Source organism: Apteryx mantelli, chromosome 1 (assembly GCF_036417845.1).
Source record: "Apteryx mantelli isolate bAptMan1 chromosome 1, bAptMan1.hap1, whole genome shotgun sequence".
NCBI lineage: Eukaryota > Metazoa > Chordata > Aves > Apterygiformes > Apterygidae > Apteryx > Apteryx mantelli.
The window spans coordinates 7871537-7891017 of record NC_089978.1 but is presented as its reverse complement, the minus strand read 5'-3'; the positions used below and the strand labels follow the sequence as shown (position 1 = coordinate 7891017).

Genomic DNA, 19481 nt, shown 5'->3' with positions numbered 1-19481 from the left:
TACCTCATACTCTGCGCAATAGCCCTTTATTTCCCGTAGGAAATGACTTAAATGCAGACAAGAGTCAGCCTGAACAGAGGAATACTGAGGAAATGTGTTCACATTAAAGCCTGCCTTGGCTTGTGGTAGCCCTGAGCAAGCCGGTATGTGCCTGTTTTCACCTGGGTTCACAGCCCAGGCACAATCATTTCGGTTGAGATGCCTTGTCTGAAACAGGGTGACAAGATCTGTCTTGTCTTACAGTCTTGTTAGTATGGTGATGAGAATGGAGAAATGAAGAGCCTCGAACCTCTTTTCCACTTCAGAGGCAAATCCTGCTGAGAAGCAGATGATTTTGCTCACATAAGGGCTCAGCTATGGTGCCTGGAACAGGAAGCGGTGGTACAGCACCCAGCTGGATGGATCACACTCCCGGCTGGCATCATCTTCCAACAGGAACTGAAGATTAGCCAGCCTTTGAGAATGAAGCCTTACTATTTTTGATAACTTTGCTGAAGAATCTGTTACTACACTTGGGACCACTTGAATGTATGATACTAAGTACATTGTAAGTACGTGCTTGCAGGATTGAAGCTGTTGGCTGGAAATGGCAAAGAAAGGAAGCTAGATGATATTTATATCCTGAGGCCATTAACTCTTGCATATCAGGTCTGCTCTTTCTTCCATAGCAAGTCTTGCATGGTAAAAATGTGCAAGGTAATTTATGTTAAGGTGTATATTTCCCTTCATTTTTATATCACCTGATTCTATTTTTAGTTGTGCATTTACAGCTGTAGCTAGAGGCAATAAGGTACGGCTATTAGCAAACAATGAGGGCCCCAATCCACTCAAAAAAGAGTGATCTTTTAAGTGTCTCCCTAGATGTGTCTCGACAGTGCTGGATGCTTCTGAAGACTGTCTTAAATTGACATGCTCGGGTTAGCTTTTCTGCTGCTTTTCTACATGGGGCTCTGACATACACTTTGTGGACTGAGAATAAAATCCCCTCGAAAACTGTAACTATGTAGACCTGTAATATGATATTGCATTTGTTAGTAACTGGCCACAGGCTTTGTGCCGAGTTTGCAAGGCCTCAGGACTGAGGCATGTCAGGCTTACTCTGTCTGAACTTTTCTTGACCTGCCTGAAGCTTTATTTTACTTGCTGTAGCTGTAACAGCAAATTTTCTAATAGACCAGGTGTCTATGGCTAAATCTGTGTTTCTTTTGTTTGTCTTTGTATGGCTCCACCATGGCTTTATGACTAACATAATGATGTGGTATAGAGAAACACAAGCCTGGCGTGAGAGCAGAGGCCTTGAGAAGTGGAGACACAGGATGTGGTGTAGAGGAGTAACCGCACGGGATGATAAGAGATGCCACTGGCTTAGCTTTGGAAGCCTCATGGCTATAAACAACTCACCAATGGCCAGATAAAGAAATGCAGACCTGGAGCTTGACAAAACTGGTTTTAGGGGCAGAAAAGAGAGCAAAGAAATAGTGTCTAACATATGTAAAGGGCACCATATATAGTAAATTCGGATGTGACGTAGAGCCGCAGACTAATGGAAGAAAAGAAAAAGCATGTTAGCAAACATGTAAAAATGACATCAAGTGGATCCTAGTGTGAAGAAGAAGAAACCATCAAAACAAGCATCATATTCCACCTTGGAAAGGACTCCAGATGGTGATGACTTGCTGTAACACTCCCTATCCCCACCACCAGAATGAAGTTACCAACGTTAAAAGCCAGTGGAGCAGGGGAAGGGTAGATAACACCAGGAAAAGGTATAGAAACTAAGAACTGTGTGTATAACAATTTTAACTGCATTATTATTTTATTACAGAAATTTTTCCTGCATAGAAGTATTCTTTTTCGTAATAATCAGATCTGAACTAATAATGATTGGACTGTTATGATTTCAGTTATTCTGACAGTAAGTTCTTGGCTTTTCATGTATAAGATGTGCTTCTTCTTTACTCATAAACCAGATTTTGAGTGTAACAAAACAGAATAGGTCTCAGGACCTTTAAAAAGATAAAAACAACTGGATTTTTGCCACACGTGGCTGAAACTGAAAGGACACACAAGGCTTATCAAAAGTCAGGCTGGAAAAAAGAGATAGGAGAAGAATGACTTATTTTAGAGTCCTTTCTTTTGTGTGTGGAGCTTCCTATGCCCTAATAGAACTTACTGTGCCCATACATGATTGATATTGTGATGGCTTAACGAGTGATGCACGTCAGTATGTTAGTTGAGCTATGGTCACTCTCCCTGCTCTCCTACTTAGCTGGTATTAATTATACTTTGTTAACATAAAGTAGTGCATTTTTGCCTAACCTTGTTTTGCTGTGGGATATTGCAATTATCCACCTTGCATTTACCATGAGTTAGGGGCATGCTCATGGTTACCTGGGCTCACCTGATATACGTTAACTCACACGCTGATTGTGAGATCCAAGTTTTCCTGCCACATCATTGTAATCAAGTAATCAGAAATGCCCTGCAGCAGTATGAGGTAAATGAATTCCTATATGAAAGGAAATAATCTATATTCTAGCCTGTCTACTTATCTGGCTCCTGGTCTAGATCCAAATCTAGGCAGTACTGTAGAAATATTCACAAGATCAGTCCTTTGATTGTGAAGGTAGAACAGTTTATTAACAGCTCCTAGAGCCCTATCAAAGGTCTAATGCACTTTTCTTCCTACAAAATAATTTTTTATTTTGCAAGGAGAAGCAATAGATTTCTTTCACTGTAGCCTGCTGGATTCTTGTGAGAAAATGCTCCTGTCTTTTCAAGGAAGGCAGAGAAGTAAAGATCAGTACTTCAGTGCTGAGTAGTAAAGATCAGTTCTCACAACATCTTTCACTTGAACTTTGTCAATTCATCAGTGAAGCTCCACAGTGGGCCACAGAATGGGAAAAACTGACTGGCTCAGGTTGTGCAGCAAGTTCTGGATAGATTCAGGGTTAACATATTGGATGCCACTCTTTTTCTAAGCATGCTCTTGCCTCTAACAAGAAAAGGCTAGCTCAGATAGCGGACCGAGGACTGCAAGAAGGATGTAGGCAGAATTAAAGTGCCTAGTTTCAAAGTTCTGATCAAAGCATCTTGCCAAATCCCCCGTGGTATATTAACTCACTGATCACAGCCCTATCTGAATTAAAGGTATTTTAATTGCAGAGAATAATTCTCCTTCCTCAGGCCAGAACTACTTCTGTCTGAACAGACGAACAGTTAACTCCAGGATAACCTGACAGGGAACTAAATATTGCCCAGCAAAGGTCTTCTGGGAGCCCAATGTGACAGACAAGTTACAAGAACTCCAAAATTTACACAAAATACTGTTCTATTTGCTTTTTTTTAAGGTATGATTGCTAAGGGTGGTGTATGCATCATGTTTTATTGGGTACCAAAGGATTAGAGGTTATAACTAGGGACAAGTGGTCCATGCACTCTTCAGATTCACATCCACATGCATCCAGAAGAACATTTTTCTTTGTTAGCATCCCAACTACTCTGTTGCAGTCATTTTCTCTCCGCATCTATCTCCCTCTCTCCTGCTGGTGCATATTCCTCTGCCCCCTTCTGCCTAATATAAACAGTATTTAATGTAACTTGTTTCACATGATTATTAACAAGTAGTTGTAGCAAGAGTGCAACTAAAACCCAACAACCTATAGAGAAATTGTTCTTTATTCTTTAAAAGAGTACTATTCCTTTCAGGAAAATCAGCTTCAACACTGTGATGGCATGATAAAAAATTCATATCTTCCTGCTGATGGGTTCTAAATGTGAACATATATATGTTAGCACTCTTGCCACCAGAGTCTGTGGCTGTCAATAAATTCTCAGTCTGAAGCCTTCCTGTTGAAGTGTATCACTCTGGATGTCAATTATCTGTGATGTCCTTATATCTCATTTCACACTGTTTTTCCTTCTAAATCAAATGAGGTAGCTTTATTTCCAAAGGCTGTTAACTTTACTGGCAGTGGTCCCCCTCTGGAGATATGAGCTTCTTAAGTACTAATTCTCTTCAATTAAGCTGCCTAGATCATGCTGCATTGATCAGGCAATTAATCGATTGCTGAACACTTTCCTGAAACAACGAGTCAGCTGTTTCTCTTCTGTATCAGTTACTAACCCCCCCATTTTTTAAACTCAGTACGCCTCAGAAATATGGCATTCATTTGAAGTTTGGTGTAAACAGGTATCGTTTGGTGCATGTAGCGTCCTGTCGCCTTTGTTTCCCAACTCAAAGGAAAGTGCAGCCTTACTTCTAACATTGCAGAAAGCTGATGGATGTAGGACAGCCTATCGCTCCGTGTCTCTCCAAGTAATGTAAAAATCAGGGGGCTGTTAGATGGGGGCTAGAACTGCAAGACTAATTCAATTTGCTGTATTGTGGTGCTGTGTATAGACATGCTTTATCTTCCCTACTGTCATGGGATAACAATGTCTTGTTTCTTCTGATGCTGTGGGAAGTTATTTCCCACATAGCAACTATTTGTTTACAACAAAATGTTGAACGGTCCTAGGATAAAAAGAGCAACATATAAAAAGATGTCAGGCTGCAACTAGCTAGAATAATTGCAGATTCTATCTTTGCATTGTAAGTCACAAACAAATCAAAATTTAGTAACCTTCAGACATGGGACTCAGAGAACTGGTATCTGTGGGCGTGAGTTCCAGTGCCAGTCAGATTAACACATTGTACTTTCTGTTCTTCAAAGGTTCAAAGCAAACTTAAAGTAACTGGGACTAGAAGTTAATATTCTCAGTAATAAAAGACTGAAGGGAAAGTTGGTTAAAGAATATACTCCAGTAAGTGTTTGAATATCACAGACAGCTTGTTTGGAGCTCGTTGCAGCCAGTGGGAGTCCTTTCATAGCCTTCAGAGGGTTTTGGATGGCTCATGAGCTGGAGAAAGGGCAATGTAAATAGTAGTGTTCGTATCCATGGTGAAGGCTGCTTATACATGCACAGTGAGAGAATTAATACCAGAGTGAAGTCAGATCGATGCTTTATTTCTGTTAGACCTATCAGGAGAAGTAGCTGAATGCTCAAGCTCAGGAATACGTCTACAGCTGAGCACATGCCCATGCTGATACTGGCAGAAGTCTTTAGCTGCAGATGGAGCCAAAGACAGCCCTTTTGAAAAAAGTAAACAGAAAATGGACACTACTTGTCTAGACAATATATTGACATGGTCACATGACCTAGAGGGGGCTTAGATCAGCTGGCTCAGCACAGGGGAAGGACAGTTATGAGTACAAGTATGCCCTAAATGTCTATGACTGGACACTGAAATGAATTGCCTGACTTTAAATGTTCTTAGCTCCAATAGCTTCAGTTGTGTATTTGCTGACATTTAGTTGTCCATGATGGAAAATATTTGTCCTGATCTTGTTTTGTATCAGAGTGAAACTAGCTTAGGAAACAGAAGCCAGTGTGTTGGTACCACAACCTCCCTCTTTTTTCTTGAAAACAGGTAAAAAAAATACTTAAAGAAACTGCTGCATTCATTGCTTTATTTTGGTCTTTGCTTTACATATCCTACCAAATGCAGCAGACATTTTAGAGACTGAAGGTAAGCAATTGGGTAGGATCTAGCTTTCATGCTGATTGTTGTGAATTAGAATTAACTCAGCTGAAGCCCGAAGGTCTTATGGTGATGATGGTCAAGAGTGAATCCTCAGGCTCAAGGGATTTCTGCTGAAGCAAAAGTAATTTAAGGGAGACGTAAATGAGGTAAATGTGCATCTCTATTCATCAGATTCTATTGTATCGCTAGAAAGAAACAGAGGAACAATGCACTATAACCACGACTACTGACTGAAGAGCTATGCACAGCATATACTTTTTCAGGTAGGTATAGGCTTTGTTTCTGGTTAGCATCAGAAAAGAAAGAGGAAATACACTGAGAAATGTATGAGCTTTCAGCAGTTTTGCATGGGGAAATGCTGGGAAGTGCATCTTGCAAAATTACTGCAGCTTGTTTTTTTGTTTGTTTGTTTCAGGAGGTTGTTTTTTATAAGCATCCTCACTTCTAGAGACATATTTCTAGCTGAACCCAAATTCCAGATCTTTTGTGCTCCATTTATCTTTGCCTCAAATATGAAGGAAGTAATGAGGGTTGTTATTGGTCTTGTCCTTCTGTTCTGCAAGAGTCAGGAAAATTAATATGAATGAGATTTTAAAGATGGAGACTGTGGCTGTGACCTGTCAGCCTACGCTTCTGTGAATGTGGTTTGTATCCATTTTGATTTAAAGCAAATGATTTGTTCCAAAAGCAAAAAGGCAGAGAATTACATCCTCTGGGAGAAGAGGGTTACATTACTATCCTTTGTGTCCCTACAGTTACGTCCTCAACTAATGACTGGTTTCCCCTAATTGTATATGCATAATACATGCTCCCCTGGCTTTATGTCCTCATGTTTATCCCCTGCTTTCCTCAGGGGCTTCATTCGTGACCATACATAGTGAAACAGCACCAGTGACAGCAACCTTGCCACTCTGCTTCTCCTGTCCTGCTAAACTAGCTTAATGTATTATTGGCATGTGACAGTTTAATCAGTCCTACCTGTCTGTCCAGCTGTGTCCTTCACTTGTGACAACCTAATCTAAAAGGAGCAAAAGCAGTTTAAGAAATGACTTGAGTCTAACCAACATTTCAACCTACATTTGCTATTTTCTTCTCTGGATGTAGAAAAGATTATATATTAACTGGATAGGGCTCTCTTGTATTTGGTTCTGTCTAATGATAAATGCTTAGTATTAAGTTGGGATCATTTGTTGAAAGATCAAGTCATCTTAATCTTGAATGCTTCCAAAATTGTTTTGAGCATCTTTTTGATGTTTCCTTCATGCTTTCAGAAAGATGATCTATGGAAACAGTTATGTGATGACTATAAGAATATTTCTGGGCTGACTGAATGCTGACTACAAAGTGCTTAGAAGATGCATATGTTTGGAAGATGTGTTCCTCTTTCTAAAGAGGTGAAGCTGGGCCCACTTGTTAACTTTAGTGAGTTCTTGGATCGTACCAGTCACTCAATACCCTGGATGCTACCCACACTTCAACTGTCCACACCAAATATATACAATTCAGTAGATACTGGGAAAGTCCATAGAGACAAATAAAAGAGCTAAAACAGAAATCCAGGTTGTAGAGTACAGAAGCAGCAGACAGCAGTTGATTCTCTACATTATGTCTTCATTTTCTAACGGGTCACAGAGATCTCTGAGCATAAACTGGCTCATCTCCATGTGCTTAGTTTCCTCTAGAGTGGAGTTGCCACGTTTTTGATACATGCTACTTGGCATGGGTATCCTGTGCTGTCCTGGTGGCCCTAAAATACAATGTATTTTTTTTTCATTAAAAATGTCAGAAGCAATATGAGAGCTGTGTTACAGGCCACCAACGTGGTGTTTTAATAGCATGATACTGAGGCTATGTGCTGTATGCTCTGAGATATGTTATGAGAGCCTGCAGGGAAGTTTGAGAGTATGGAGCCTGCTGAAGTAGTGTTGGAAGACTCCACAGGGTGGAGGGAACCAAACTTGGTGTAATCTCACTCATGCTACTATTTGAAAGCTGCCCTTGCAGGGAAAGTTCTCCCAGACTGATCCTGGGCTTTAGAGGGAGTTAATTAGGTTGCTCCAAATATAAGCAGTTGGAGTCTAGTATCCAAGCTTCCTCCCTGGCTTGCTGTTATTTATTCAGCAGTATCTGCCCACTAAGCTCAGATCTTGGCAGATGAAAGTCAATGAAGAACAAAGAGATAACAAGCAAAGAACAAACAGAAACAGGAACAAAGAACAGCAATGGAATCACTTTCTGTGGTCCATGCAGAAGATGGTGCATCAGGAGAATTCCCTGGTATATCACATGTGCAAGAGGTGCTTGAGGACAAGGATCATGGGGTGCCAGGAGGACTGGGAGTAGCTGAAATCATCGTCAATGATATTCTAGTCCAGAAAATACATAAGGAAAGAACCCAGCCAAGCCATGATGGCACTGCTCTTAGCATGCAGAAAGGCAACTGGAAAGTCATCCATATCCTGTAAACAAATTATTTTGGTCTCATCCTAGGAAAAGGACTCATTGGACCTGATCTAATTACAGTGGAAGCAGTGAAGCAGGACAGACTGAACTAAATCCTATTGCTGTTCTTCAGCAGTGGTAATGGTAATGGGAACTCCAAAGCTGTTCTCTTCAAGAGGTGAGGGGAGAAGGATGGATGCAGCTGGGATGTGTGCACCTCCCTTTTGTTGGAGGTGTAACAAATCTTTTCAGGTTTTCATTTTGCATCGCTTTGTGTGTGGGGATGCTCAGGCAATCTTCTAAGACCATGGTCTAACAGTGAGTGCCAACTGATTTGTAGTTACTGTGTCCTTACCCATTAACAAATATGCACTAACAGGGTTAACATGGCCTGCTTTCAATGACAATAGCCCTTTTTCTAAGGGCTAAGCTATCTTCATTCACCTTGGATTTGACTTAGCTACCGGAGAAGGCTTGCTAGTAAAAACCTGTTTAGCTTCTTTGTAGCTTGGGTGTTTCTTTGAGCAGTTGAAAACAAGGCAGAACAGATAACATCTGTAGATGAGGCTGTGAAAAGTAGATTAACCTTACAGTTTACATATGGCAGTTGTTACCTTGGAGAGCTCCTGAAAGGAAAATATTTACAAAGTTCAAAGCCTAAGTATTAGCATGTTGTTAGCATGTATTAACATACAGACATCTCTATTGCAACAGTCATACCTGAGACCAGGCCGAAAATATTGTAAAGGGAATACTTTTGCTTAGTGGGAAGAAAGATGTCCAGACTGGAATATTATGAAGACTGGGAAGACTGTTCCTAGTAGTATCTTTCCTATCAGTCAGTGTCACTCTGCGAAGGAAGATAACAGGTGAGATTAGGAAACATAGGTCTGAAAAGGAAATGAGAATGAAATGTATGAACTGATGCAATAAAAGGAAGTGATTAGTCCTTGGAGACTTTTCCTTTTGCAAGGTTAACAGTTTAGAGAAGCTGTTCAGGAGAAAATAAGTGATCTCCTGGTGTGCTGGAAGAAGATGCATTTATTGCTACCAAAACTCTTTGAGTCTTAATATAACAAAAATGCAATCAACTTCTCCAGAGCTTCTTGTACAGCCTACTTCTCCAACCTCAAGTCAACTTGTGAACAATGGACTTCAGTTAACTGACTTTGCTGAGATATTTTCAAATTTAGACTTCACAAGAATGTGAAAACCTCAGAGGGACAGAGAAGTGCACAAAAGGTTAACTGTAGAGCTCAGAGGCACTTCAGATTTGCAAATGGCATTGTCATCCTTGCTGAAGTCCTGGAGAGACAGGGAAAGAGTAATTAGGGAGAAGTTCAGAGTAGGTGAGGAATAATTAGGAGCTGCTGAGAAACAGCTGATGAGGACAACTTGGACTGTGCCGGGGAAAAAGAGCACTACAGCTCATATACACATAAATGAGGTCTATTTGTGATGAGGTTAGAGTTTAGCTCTAGAGTCTGTTTTTGTACCAGTCAGCATTCCTCATTTCATACACTTTTCCCTGCTCTTGAACCCCAGTAGTTTCTGTCTGCTGAAGCATTGCTACCCCGCTAGTTGAGCCCTTTCTTGCTAGATGGTACCAGAGATGACAAGGCAGCTGGCCCCAGATTACAACAGGCATTAATATTGCCTTGGTATAAAGATTCTCAAGTTTAACTATAAATGCTGTCCTCTGTGCTCTGCTGGCAATTATTGACCTCTTTGGGGGCTAGTCACTAAAAGAGATCATGAATGCCCTCACACATACTCTTGAGCTGATGTCAAACTGCAGGCAGGAGAAAACTGCAGCCCCACTACTCTCCATATGGGGTCATGCTGAGAAACAGGAGTGAATGAGGAAACTTCATCAACCAGTACCTGTAAGCCTTTGTGCTGATGCATAGTTATTGATTTAACATTGTAAGAATACAGTACTGGCCAACATAGGCCATCTTGTCTTACAGATTAGTAGTACTAAATGTGTTAGCACTCTTTACTGTGAATAAAGGTGGCACAATCAACATTATACCAACCATCATATATTTATTCCATTATACTGTCATACAGAAATAGAATGTGATAAATCAATTTTTTCCTAATTCTCTATACTGAATTATGCCTAACATACAGGTAAGAGATCATAGACTTTCTCTCATGTCCCAAAAGAAGAAGATTCTCTGATCAGACCACCACAAAAATTTGTGTTTTTTCATTGAAAGACAGCAATAGAAGTTATTTGATCTTCCTGCAGATGCAATAATTGATTTTCTATTTCTCAACCCGACTGACTCCTATAGAATGCCTGGATTTATATTACTGCAACACTGGAAAAAAAAAGAGAAAGAAATAATGTATTCAGTCAATAAAATATAAGGGCAATATGAACACAAGTGAAGTAGTAGTTCATTAGAATAGGATCTCTGAGCTGTATTTTTGGAGTGAAACTCTCACTTATGGCAAGTCCCCAAAGGTAGTAGGCTGGCATAAATGACTACTCAAGGCTAATATTTCTAGTCCAGAGTTACTACTTCCAGCAGGAGTGACCATGGCTGTATTAATGTCTGGAGCTATTTTTAGATCCTCTAAGCAGGATACGAACCACAGTGTTAGTATAATTGAACTCGTAAATCTAAGGGTCAATTTACTGGAGGAATTTAGTAGTCTGTTTGGTGCTCGTTAGCAGCATGGGCTGCCATAGCTGTGGGCTCCTAAGTAATTCCTGTGTCCCGTGCCACCCAATTCCAAAGCCTCCCTATTTAGTCTGAGGATATCTGTCTCTGTTCATGTCACTGCTGCTCTCCTTCTCCTCTGCTTCCATTGTGTGTTATCACCGCAGTCTTGAACACCAGAGATCTTTGGGTTTGGGTTGGGAATCAGGAGAACTAGGCAATGCTGACAAGTCTTCCGCAGACTTGCATTCCTTTGGTAGTTGTTTCTCTGATCTGTCTCTTTTTTCTTTCTTGTTTGTTTGGACTGAGAACACCTCTGGGAAAGAGACTTTCTTCTTATATGTGCCTATAATAACTGGGGGGAGAAGGGAATGAGGACACATGGGCCTGCTAAGGTGCTATGTGTAATAGCGACTTAATGAAAATGGTTATAAACTGTTGCTCCAAACAAGCAGGTTGCCACCCACCATGAACTCAGGCATCATCTACCCTGTTTGCTAAACATTGGTACATCATCTCAAGGCATTTAGGTCACATTCATGTGGTGTAGTGCTCTGCTGTGCAGTGACACCCAATCTAGGATGAACTCTGCTCGCTGCATACATACACTGCTGTGGTGCTGAAGCTAGTCTAGTCAGCCCTGGTCAGCCTGGTCCAGCTGGAAGAGCTTTGTATCCAGTAGACATGCTGTCCTAGGGACTGAGTAGAGGCTAGACTAGTAAGTAGGGCATTAGCGTGGGGCTGTGGACACCAGGATCTAAGTTTCTGCTGGGTCCCAGAGGCTGAATCTGCATTAGCAAGTAGTGCAGTGTAATGCGAGTGGATCCTCAAGCCTCAACTGAGACTTGAAGGCTGCATGACCAATTTTTTTTATTTATTTATTTTTTTTGTACTAGCTCTGGTCTGCTCCCAAGGAATGAATACCTGGTAGTGATTTGAACACATGAGGGGTGTTCCTGGAGCATTCCTTTTCATTTGCTTTCAACAGAAACAGCTCTTGTAAATGCTCTTGAAGACTGTGAACCAAAGCATGGTTGAGTGGGAGCAGATTGGAGGGTCACTTCAAAAGCACACTCTTGATACCAACTAAGCACTAACATAGATGCCCCAGACTGTCTCCGTGCCTTGGCTCCCCATCTCCAAATGGAGAGAAGTCTCTTCTGCTTGCTGGCAATGAAAAGAGGATAAGGCAGTCCTAAAGGGGAAGGGAACTTGGAGGAACAGTGGTGAATAAAATGATGGCTAAACTCTGCTGTATGAACCGGGTAACTTTTCTTCACTTTAACTTTCCTCAGTGCAAGGAGCCCTGATGGGGCCATCCCAGTATCACCGGTGAGAATGCACTAAAATCTCTGTGTATGATATTATCACCAGTATCCTGTCTCTTGTGCCTTACTCATGCAGACGGGAAATTGTTTTACCAGTAAGGGCCAAACTGATCTGCCAATATCAAAAAAGACAGAATTTCTACCCGCAAAAGAATATTTTCTTTGTCAAGGCACTGCATGTTGTATTGACTTAACAGTAATTAATATCGCAAATTGAAAATAATGTTATTTTCATCTTAGAATTATGCATCATGAAAATTCAGCTTCTTGATTAATCTAGCATTGACATTTAAGCATCATGATGTCCCTTTGGGAATTTGTGATGTTTTAGGCAATTTCATACTCTTTAATTTACATTTATTGTTAACAGTAGGAAGGAAACTGTTTTTTTCTAAACAAGGATCCAAATAAAAAAATGCATACCCATCCATTCTTGTGATAGATGATCTTTCTATTTTCATTATACTTTTATGAGATGAGCTTATTAAACTAAGAAAATAAAGCCAAGCAAATCCACTGTATCAAATAAAATGCATCACTGCTTTTTTTACTATCAACATGGAAAAGTTTTTTTCTCTGTCAGGCTACCTTGCTTTTCAAATTAAATGTCAAGTATCATGTCTCCTCCAGAGAATTGAGCTATAGAGCAAAGTTTAGATTTGTCAACTACAGAATTATATTTACCTTAATGCTTATTACATATCAAATTACTATGCTGTAACATGAATAAATATTGGATTTCAATGTTGTTCCATTCAGAGCTTGACTAAAAGAAATTTCACTGCTTTAGTGCAGCTATTAGGTGAACCAAAAAGGTCATGTATTTTAAGGGAACATTCAGCTAAAAAAATAGCTGTCCTTAAAGGAAACTGTATTTTCTTGCCTAGTTATTCAGAGCATTTGTTGTTGTGGGGTTGCACCTGGGCATCTGCAGTCCATATTGTGATTCTGCTCACAAAACTCTTGCAAGATGAAGAGGTGCTAGATTTCTTATTTTACCAAAGGAGGAACTGCAGCACAAGTACAGGTATTCACAATAATAACTTGAGGTACCTAACTCAAACAGAAGGTTACTCTGCCTGTGCTCAGGATGAAGATGATTGAACTCTTGCATTTGGCTCCTGCGTTCAAAGCGTGGGCTTCACAGGAGACAGTCGTTTGGCTCAGAGCAGGCTGTGAGAGGCCTGCACACTGAGGATAGGGCAACTGGAGCAGACCCCAAACTAGCCTGTGCTCGGGGCAGAGATGCTCCTGCTATGAACGTGGAAGTGGGCAGGTGTAGGAGCCAACAAATGAAGCCACCAGAAAGCAAGATTCATGAGGTGACATCTGCTAGAGCCCATAATCGTTGTCATCCCTTCTCTTGACCAGCTCAGTGTTCTCTTATATTTTTATGTTTGGAGGGAAGTGTGGAAAAAAATAGTTTTGGTACTTTCTCAGTTTTCCTCTAGTCCATGGTCTGGCTTGATTAAGGTCTCCTGCAAGTCAAAGTAGATGTGAGTGCAGAATGAGACACTGTTACTTGTCAGAGGTCCACAGAACTGGGAATAAAAATGAGGAAACTTGATGTTTGCCAGTTGTTCTGATGAACAGACCCCGATCTGCTATTTTAGGCTTACTGGACCATTTATGTTGGTTCAGTCTCATTCAGGATGAGGGCCTCATAGGAATTAAATTGTCCTTGCTTGCTTAACTTCTAATTTATTTAAGAGCATGTCTAAATTTTGCTTTATGTTTGCATCTGAAAAAGATTGTTTTAATTCTGTTACCTAATATTAAATTTTAAGACTTCAAACAGGAGGTCATGATTATTTGGTAATACTGGCTTGGATAAAAATAGTGTGGCATTATTCCATCAATATCAGTCTTAATGAGACGTGCAATCTTACCATGTGTGTATCAAGGACACTGTATTTATATGCTAACTTTATAATGCCAGTTAATGCAATTAGTGTAGTGTAGCTAATATAGTTAAAAGTTTTATCAGCAATCATATAATCTCCAGTAGAATAAGTATAAAGAGTTATTAATGCAGTAATTTATTCTTAGCAAATAGAAAAGCAGCAGACCAATAAACTTAGCCTTACTAGTGTAACACCTTAGTATTCCAGCACATTTTGTTTTTCATAGCATGCTTGTGTCAACTTGTTATATTGTAACTACAGGCTGCTGTTGGATTCTGTCTAATGTTATATAAAGAAAGGACTTGGCACCCTTTTGAAGATCTCAGCGTCCCTCAGTCAGTTATGTGGCTGATAATTTTCTTTCACCTTTTTTTCCTTCCTTTTGACAGCTTGCAGCAAGCCTGACTCTTATCTGATCAGGATTCCTGTCTGTGAGAATGATCTTTAAATACCTTCAGTTCAAGGACACTGTAGACCGTCTCTTTCAACTAATATAAGATAACAAAATAGTGAAATTTAATGAGATAGAACATCCAAATTGATTGTCTCAGAAAGAGTACCTGAGAGGGTAGTTAAGATGATGTGTCAATCACTTTGTCTTAACGGCTTGTGCCATCTTCATGTGACAATTCTACAGAATGACATGAATGCACTTGGTGACAAAGGACTCATATTTGCACCTTTGATTTAACAAGCAGTCAAAAACCACTGAAGGCCATGGACTTTGCTTGGTTGAGAGGACACACCTTATGTGTTTTTGAACAATTTAAAAAGTATTAATGCATCAGTTTTAAGACAACTTTTGATTTATCTTTTCATCACAAGTAATAGAGTTTTGAGGATAGCCTGAACATATTTTAATTCTGCCAGGTGCTTTGATGCCTGAGAGACAGTGAAACATTCACCATGTTACAGAATAGTTATCTAGAGGCATAAAGTTGACTCAGATCTATTTGTATTTCACAGTCCAGCATGATCCAACAGGAGGCATGATGCGGGTAGAAATCTTGTTAGATGAGTTGTTTCTTCAAGTACTTCATCAAACAAACTGAATTTTCTTCCAGACACATTTATATGGGTTGGATATAGGTTGGTCTGCTGTGTACTCTAGAGTGACACAGCAGTTTGCGCAGCAGTGTTTGGGCTCTGACTAGAACTTGAGGATCTTGTTGGAAGTTGTGGGCTTTCTGAGAACCCCCAAGGAACTAGAAGGTGATTGCTGCAAGCAGGAAAGGGGAAGCTAGGCAAGGACAACTGCAGGAGGCCTTGACTTCTCCTGGGAAAAAGCTCTAGCTAGGAGTGGCTGCTGCTAATGAGCTCTTTTGGTTGCCCCTGACCAGAGGGAGTTGGGGCCTTTGATCCAGGTGGCCCTTGATTAGGGCAGGTCAAGCACCCTCTTAGCCAGTGCTAGGGAGAGGCCTATATAAGAGCCAGGCCCAGAGTGCAGTGAACAGAGGCAGTGAACATATCTAGCAGTTTGTGCAGAAGGGTGCATGAAGGTACCTTTGTTTCTGTGCCCTGTGGTGTACACTTCCTCAAGTATGGTCGTGACATGCTGCAGAGCGTGTTCCCCAGTGGCTGTTGGAGTTGCTGTGTCAGAGGCTGGGACCCAGACCGACCCTCTGACAGCAGATGCAGCTCTGCAGGTCTCAGGCTTCAGGGAGTGCTTGGGGCCTCTCCGGGAGGCCTGGGCTGGCAGCCAGCTCTCCTGCAGGAGGTGTGCTGCTGTTGATGAGCTATGTCGTCAGGTAAGGGAGTTAGGGGAGGAAGTCAGTAGGCTGCGTAGCATCCGAGAGGATGAGCAGGAGATAGAAAGAGTAGATAGACTGTACAGCTTCAGGAGTCCCAACCCCCCACAGCAGTAGAGTTGCTGGAGGGCTCTGTGCTGTGTGAAACGGTACATCATAACACTGTAGAAGAAGGCTGGAAGTTGGTCACTTCTCATAGGAGGAGAAAGGCTCCTACTCCTCCCGAAGACTTGCAGCTGAAGAACAGGTTTAGTGCCCTCCAGGATGAGGAGGAGATGGGCATGGCTGCAAGGGAAGCAACTGGGACAACAGACCCTGTACCTTGCCGGAACATCCGGAAGAAGTGGCAAGTGACTGTTGTGGGGGACTCCCTGCTGCAGGGGATGGAGGCATCTATCTACCAACCTGACCTCATGTCTAGAGAGGTTTGTGGCCTGCCAGGGGCTTGTGTGAGAGATGTCATGGAAAGACTGCCAAGGCTTGTCCACGCTTCGGACTATTACCCACTGCTGCTCTTCCATGTGGGCGCCAATGACACCAAGGGCAAACTGGAAACCATCAAGCAGGATTTCAGAGCTCTGGGGATGGTGGGCAAGGGTCTGGGAGCCCAGGTCATCTTCTCCTCAATCCTGCCAGTGAGGGGGATGGATGAGAGGAGGAGGAGACAAATTTTCCAAGGTAATGACTGGCTGTGCCACTGGTGTTGGCAACAGGGTTTTGGTTTCTATGACTATGGGACCCTGTCTGAAGATCGACAACTGATGGCGAGAGATGGGATCCACCTCACCAAGCAGGGCACGTGGGTCTTTGCCAACAGGTTGGCCAACCTGGTAAGGAGGGCTTTAAACTAGGACAGACTGGGGAAGGGGAGAGTTATAGTGCCAGGGTAGCTGGCAAAGGACAGCTCAAGTCAGGACGCCTCCAGCAGGTGAATGCAGCCAGGGAAGTGTGCATGGGATGTGGCTATGGAGGATCCTCTTTTACCCCTCCTGGGAAACCTGCATGCTCGATCACCTCCCTGAAATGCCTGTACACCAATGCACGCAGCATGGGGAACAAACAGGAAGAACTAGAGATATGTGTGCGGTTGCAGGGCCATGATCTCATTGCCCATACAGAGACATGGTGGGATAGCTCACATGACTGAAATGCTGTCATGGATGGCTACATGCTTTTTAGGAAAGACAGGCCAGGAAAGTGAGGTGGTGGAGTTGCTCTTTATGTGAGAGAGCAACTGGAATGTATTGAGCTGTGCCTAGGGGTGGATGAAGAGCGAGTCGAGAGCTTATGGGCAAGGATTAAAGGGCAGGCTAGCATGGGTGACACTGTTGTGGGTGTTTACTACAGGCCAGCTGATCAGGATGAGGAAGTCGATGAGGCCTTCTACAGACAGCTGGAAGTAGCCTCACGATCCCAGGCCCTGGTTCTCATGGGGGACTTCAACCACCCTGATATCTGCTGGAGAGACAACACAGCTAGGCACAAAGAGTCCTGGAGGTTCCTGCAGAGCATTGGTGACAACTTCTTGACACAGGTGGTGGAGGAGCCAACAAGGAGAGGTGTGCTGCTGGACCTCGTACTAACAAACAAAGAAGGACTGGTTGAAGATGTGAAGGTCAGGGGCAGCCTTGGCTGCAGTGACTATGAGATGGTGGAGTTCAGGATGCTGCGAGGAGGAGGCAGGGTACTAAGTAGGATTGCAACCCTGGACTTGAGGAGAGCAAACTTTGGCCTCTTCAGGGACCTGCTTAGAGGAATCCCATGGGTTATGGCCCTAGAAGGAAGGGGGGTTCAAGAGAACTGGTTAATATTTGAGCATCACTTCCTCCAAGCTCAAGATCACTGCATCCCTGTGAGTAAGAAATCAAGCAAAGAGGGCAGGAGACCTGCATGGACGAGCAAGGAGCTCCTGGCAAAACTCAACCAGAAGAAGGAAGTATACAGAAAGTGGAAAGGGGGACAGGCCACTTGGGAGGAATATAGAAACGTTGTCAGAGTATGCAGGGATGTGACGAGGAAGGCTAAGGCCTGTTTGGAATTAAATGTGGCAAGAGATGTCAACGACAACAAGAAGGGCTTCTTCAAATACATCAGTAGCAAAAGGAAGACTAGGGAAAATGTGGGCCCTTTGCTGAATGGGGTGGGTGTCCTGGTGACGAAGGATGCAGAGAAGGCAGAATTACAGAATGCCTTCTTTGCTTCAGTCTTTACTGCTCAGGCCAGCCCTCAGGAATCCCAGACCCTGGAGGCAAGAGAGAAAGTCTGGAGAAAGGAAGACTTTCCCTTGCTTGAGGAGGATGGGGTTAGAGATCATTTAAGCAAACTTGACACCCACAAATCCATGGGCCCTGTTGGGATGCACCCACGAGTGCTGAGGGAGCTGGCGGACGTTATTGCTAAGCCACTCTCCATCATCTTTGAAAGGTCATGGAGAACAGGAGAGGTGCCTGAAGACTGGAAGAAAGCCAGTGTCACCCCACTCTTCAAAAAGGGCAAGAAGGAGGACCCAGGGAACTACAGGCCAGTCAGCCTCACCTCCATCCCTGGAAAGGTGATGGAGCAGCTCATCCTGGAGGCCATCTCCAAGCATGTGGAGGACAAGAAGGTGATCAGGAGTAGTCAGCATGGATTCACAAGGGGGAAATCATGCCTAACCAATCTGATAGCCTTCTATGATGGAATGACTGGCTGGGTAGATGAAGGGAGAGCAGTGGATGTTGTCTACCTTGACTTCAGCAAGGCTTTTGACACTGTCGCCCATAACATCCTCATAGGTAAGCTCAGGAAGTGTGGGCTAGATGAGTGGACAGTGAGGTGGATTGAGAAGTGGCTGAATGGCAGAGCTCAGAGGGTTGTGATCAGCAGTGCAGAGTCTAGTTGGAGGCCTGTAGCTAGCGGTGTCCCCCAGGGGTCAGTACTGGGCCCAGTCTTGTTCAACTTCTTCATCAGTGACCTGAATGAAGGGACAGAGTGCACCCTCAGCAAGTTTGCTGACGATACAAAACTGGGAGGAGTGGCCAATACACCAGAAGGCTGTGCTGCCATTCAGAGAGACCTGGACAGGCTGGAGAGGTGAGCGGAGAGGAACCTCCTGAAGTTCAACAAAGGCAAGTGCAGGGTCCTGCACCTGGGGAGGAATAACTCCATGCATCAGTAGAGGTTGGGGGTTGACCTGCTGGAAAGCAGCTCTGCCGAGAAGGACCTGGGAGTGCTGGTGGACACCAAGTTAAGCATGAGGCAGCAATGTGCCCTTGTGGCCAAGAAGGCCAATGGGATCCTGGGGTGCATCAGGAAGAGTGTTGCCAGCAGGTCGAGGGAGGTGATCCTCGCCCTCTCCTCAGCCCTGGTGAGGCCACACCTGGAGTACTGCGTCCAGTTCTGGGCTCCCCAGTACAAGAGGGATGTGGCACTACTGGAGCAAGCCCAGCGAAGGGCCACAAAGATGATTAGGGGACTGGAGCATCTCTCCTATGAGGAAAGGCTGAGAGAGCTTGGCCTGTTTAGCTTGGAGAAGAGAAGGCTGAGAGGAGATCTTATCAACGTGTACAAATATCTGAAGGGAGGGTGTCAAGAGGGTGGAGCCAGACTCTTTTTAGTGGTGCCCAGCAACAGGACACGAGGCAACGGGCACAAACTGAAACACAGACACTTCCATCTGAACATGAGGAGAAACTTCTTCACTGTGAGGGTGACAGAGCCCTGGAACAGGTTGCCCAGAGAGGTTGTGGAGTCTCCTTCTCTGGAGATATTCAAAACCTGCCTGGACGCGATCTGTACAATGTGCTCTAGGTGACCCT

At 43.1% G+C, this 19481-nt stretch overlaps 1 long non-coding RNA gene across 1 annotated transcript in view; it reads left to right on the top strand.

Moving 5' to 3' along the window:
• The first annotated feature begins 1497 nt into the window (after positions 1-1497).
• The window catches only part of LOC106492219 (uncharacterized), a 60179-nt gene continuing 42195 nt past the window's right edge, over positions 1498-19481 (top strand). The window contains exon 1 of the long non-coding RNA XR_001293950.2: positions 1498-1766. This is a non-coding gene — a long non-coding RNA (uncharacterized lncRNA). The remainder of the gene's footprint in view (positions 1767-19481) is intronic.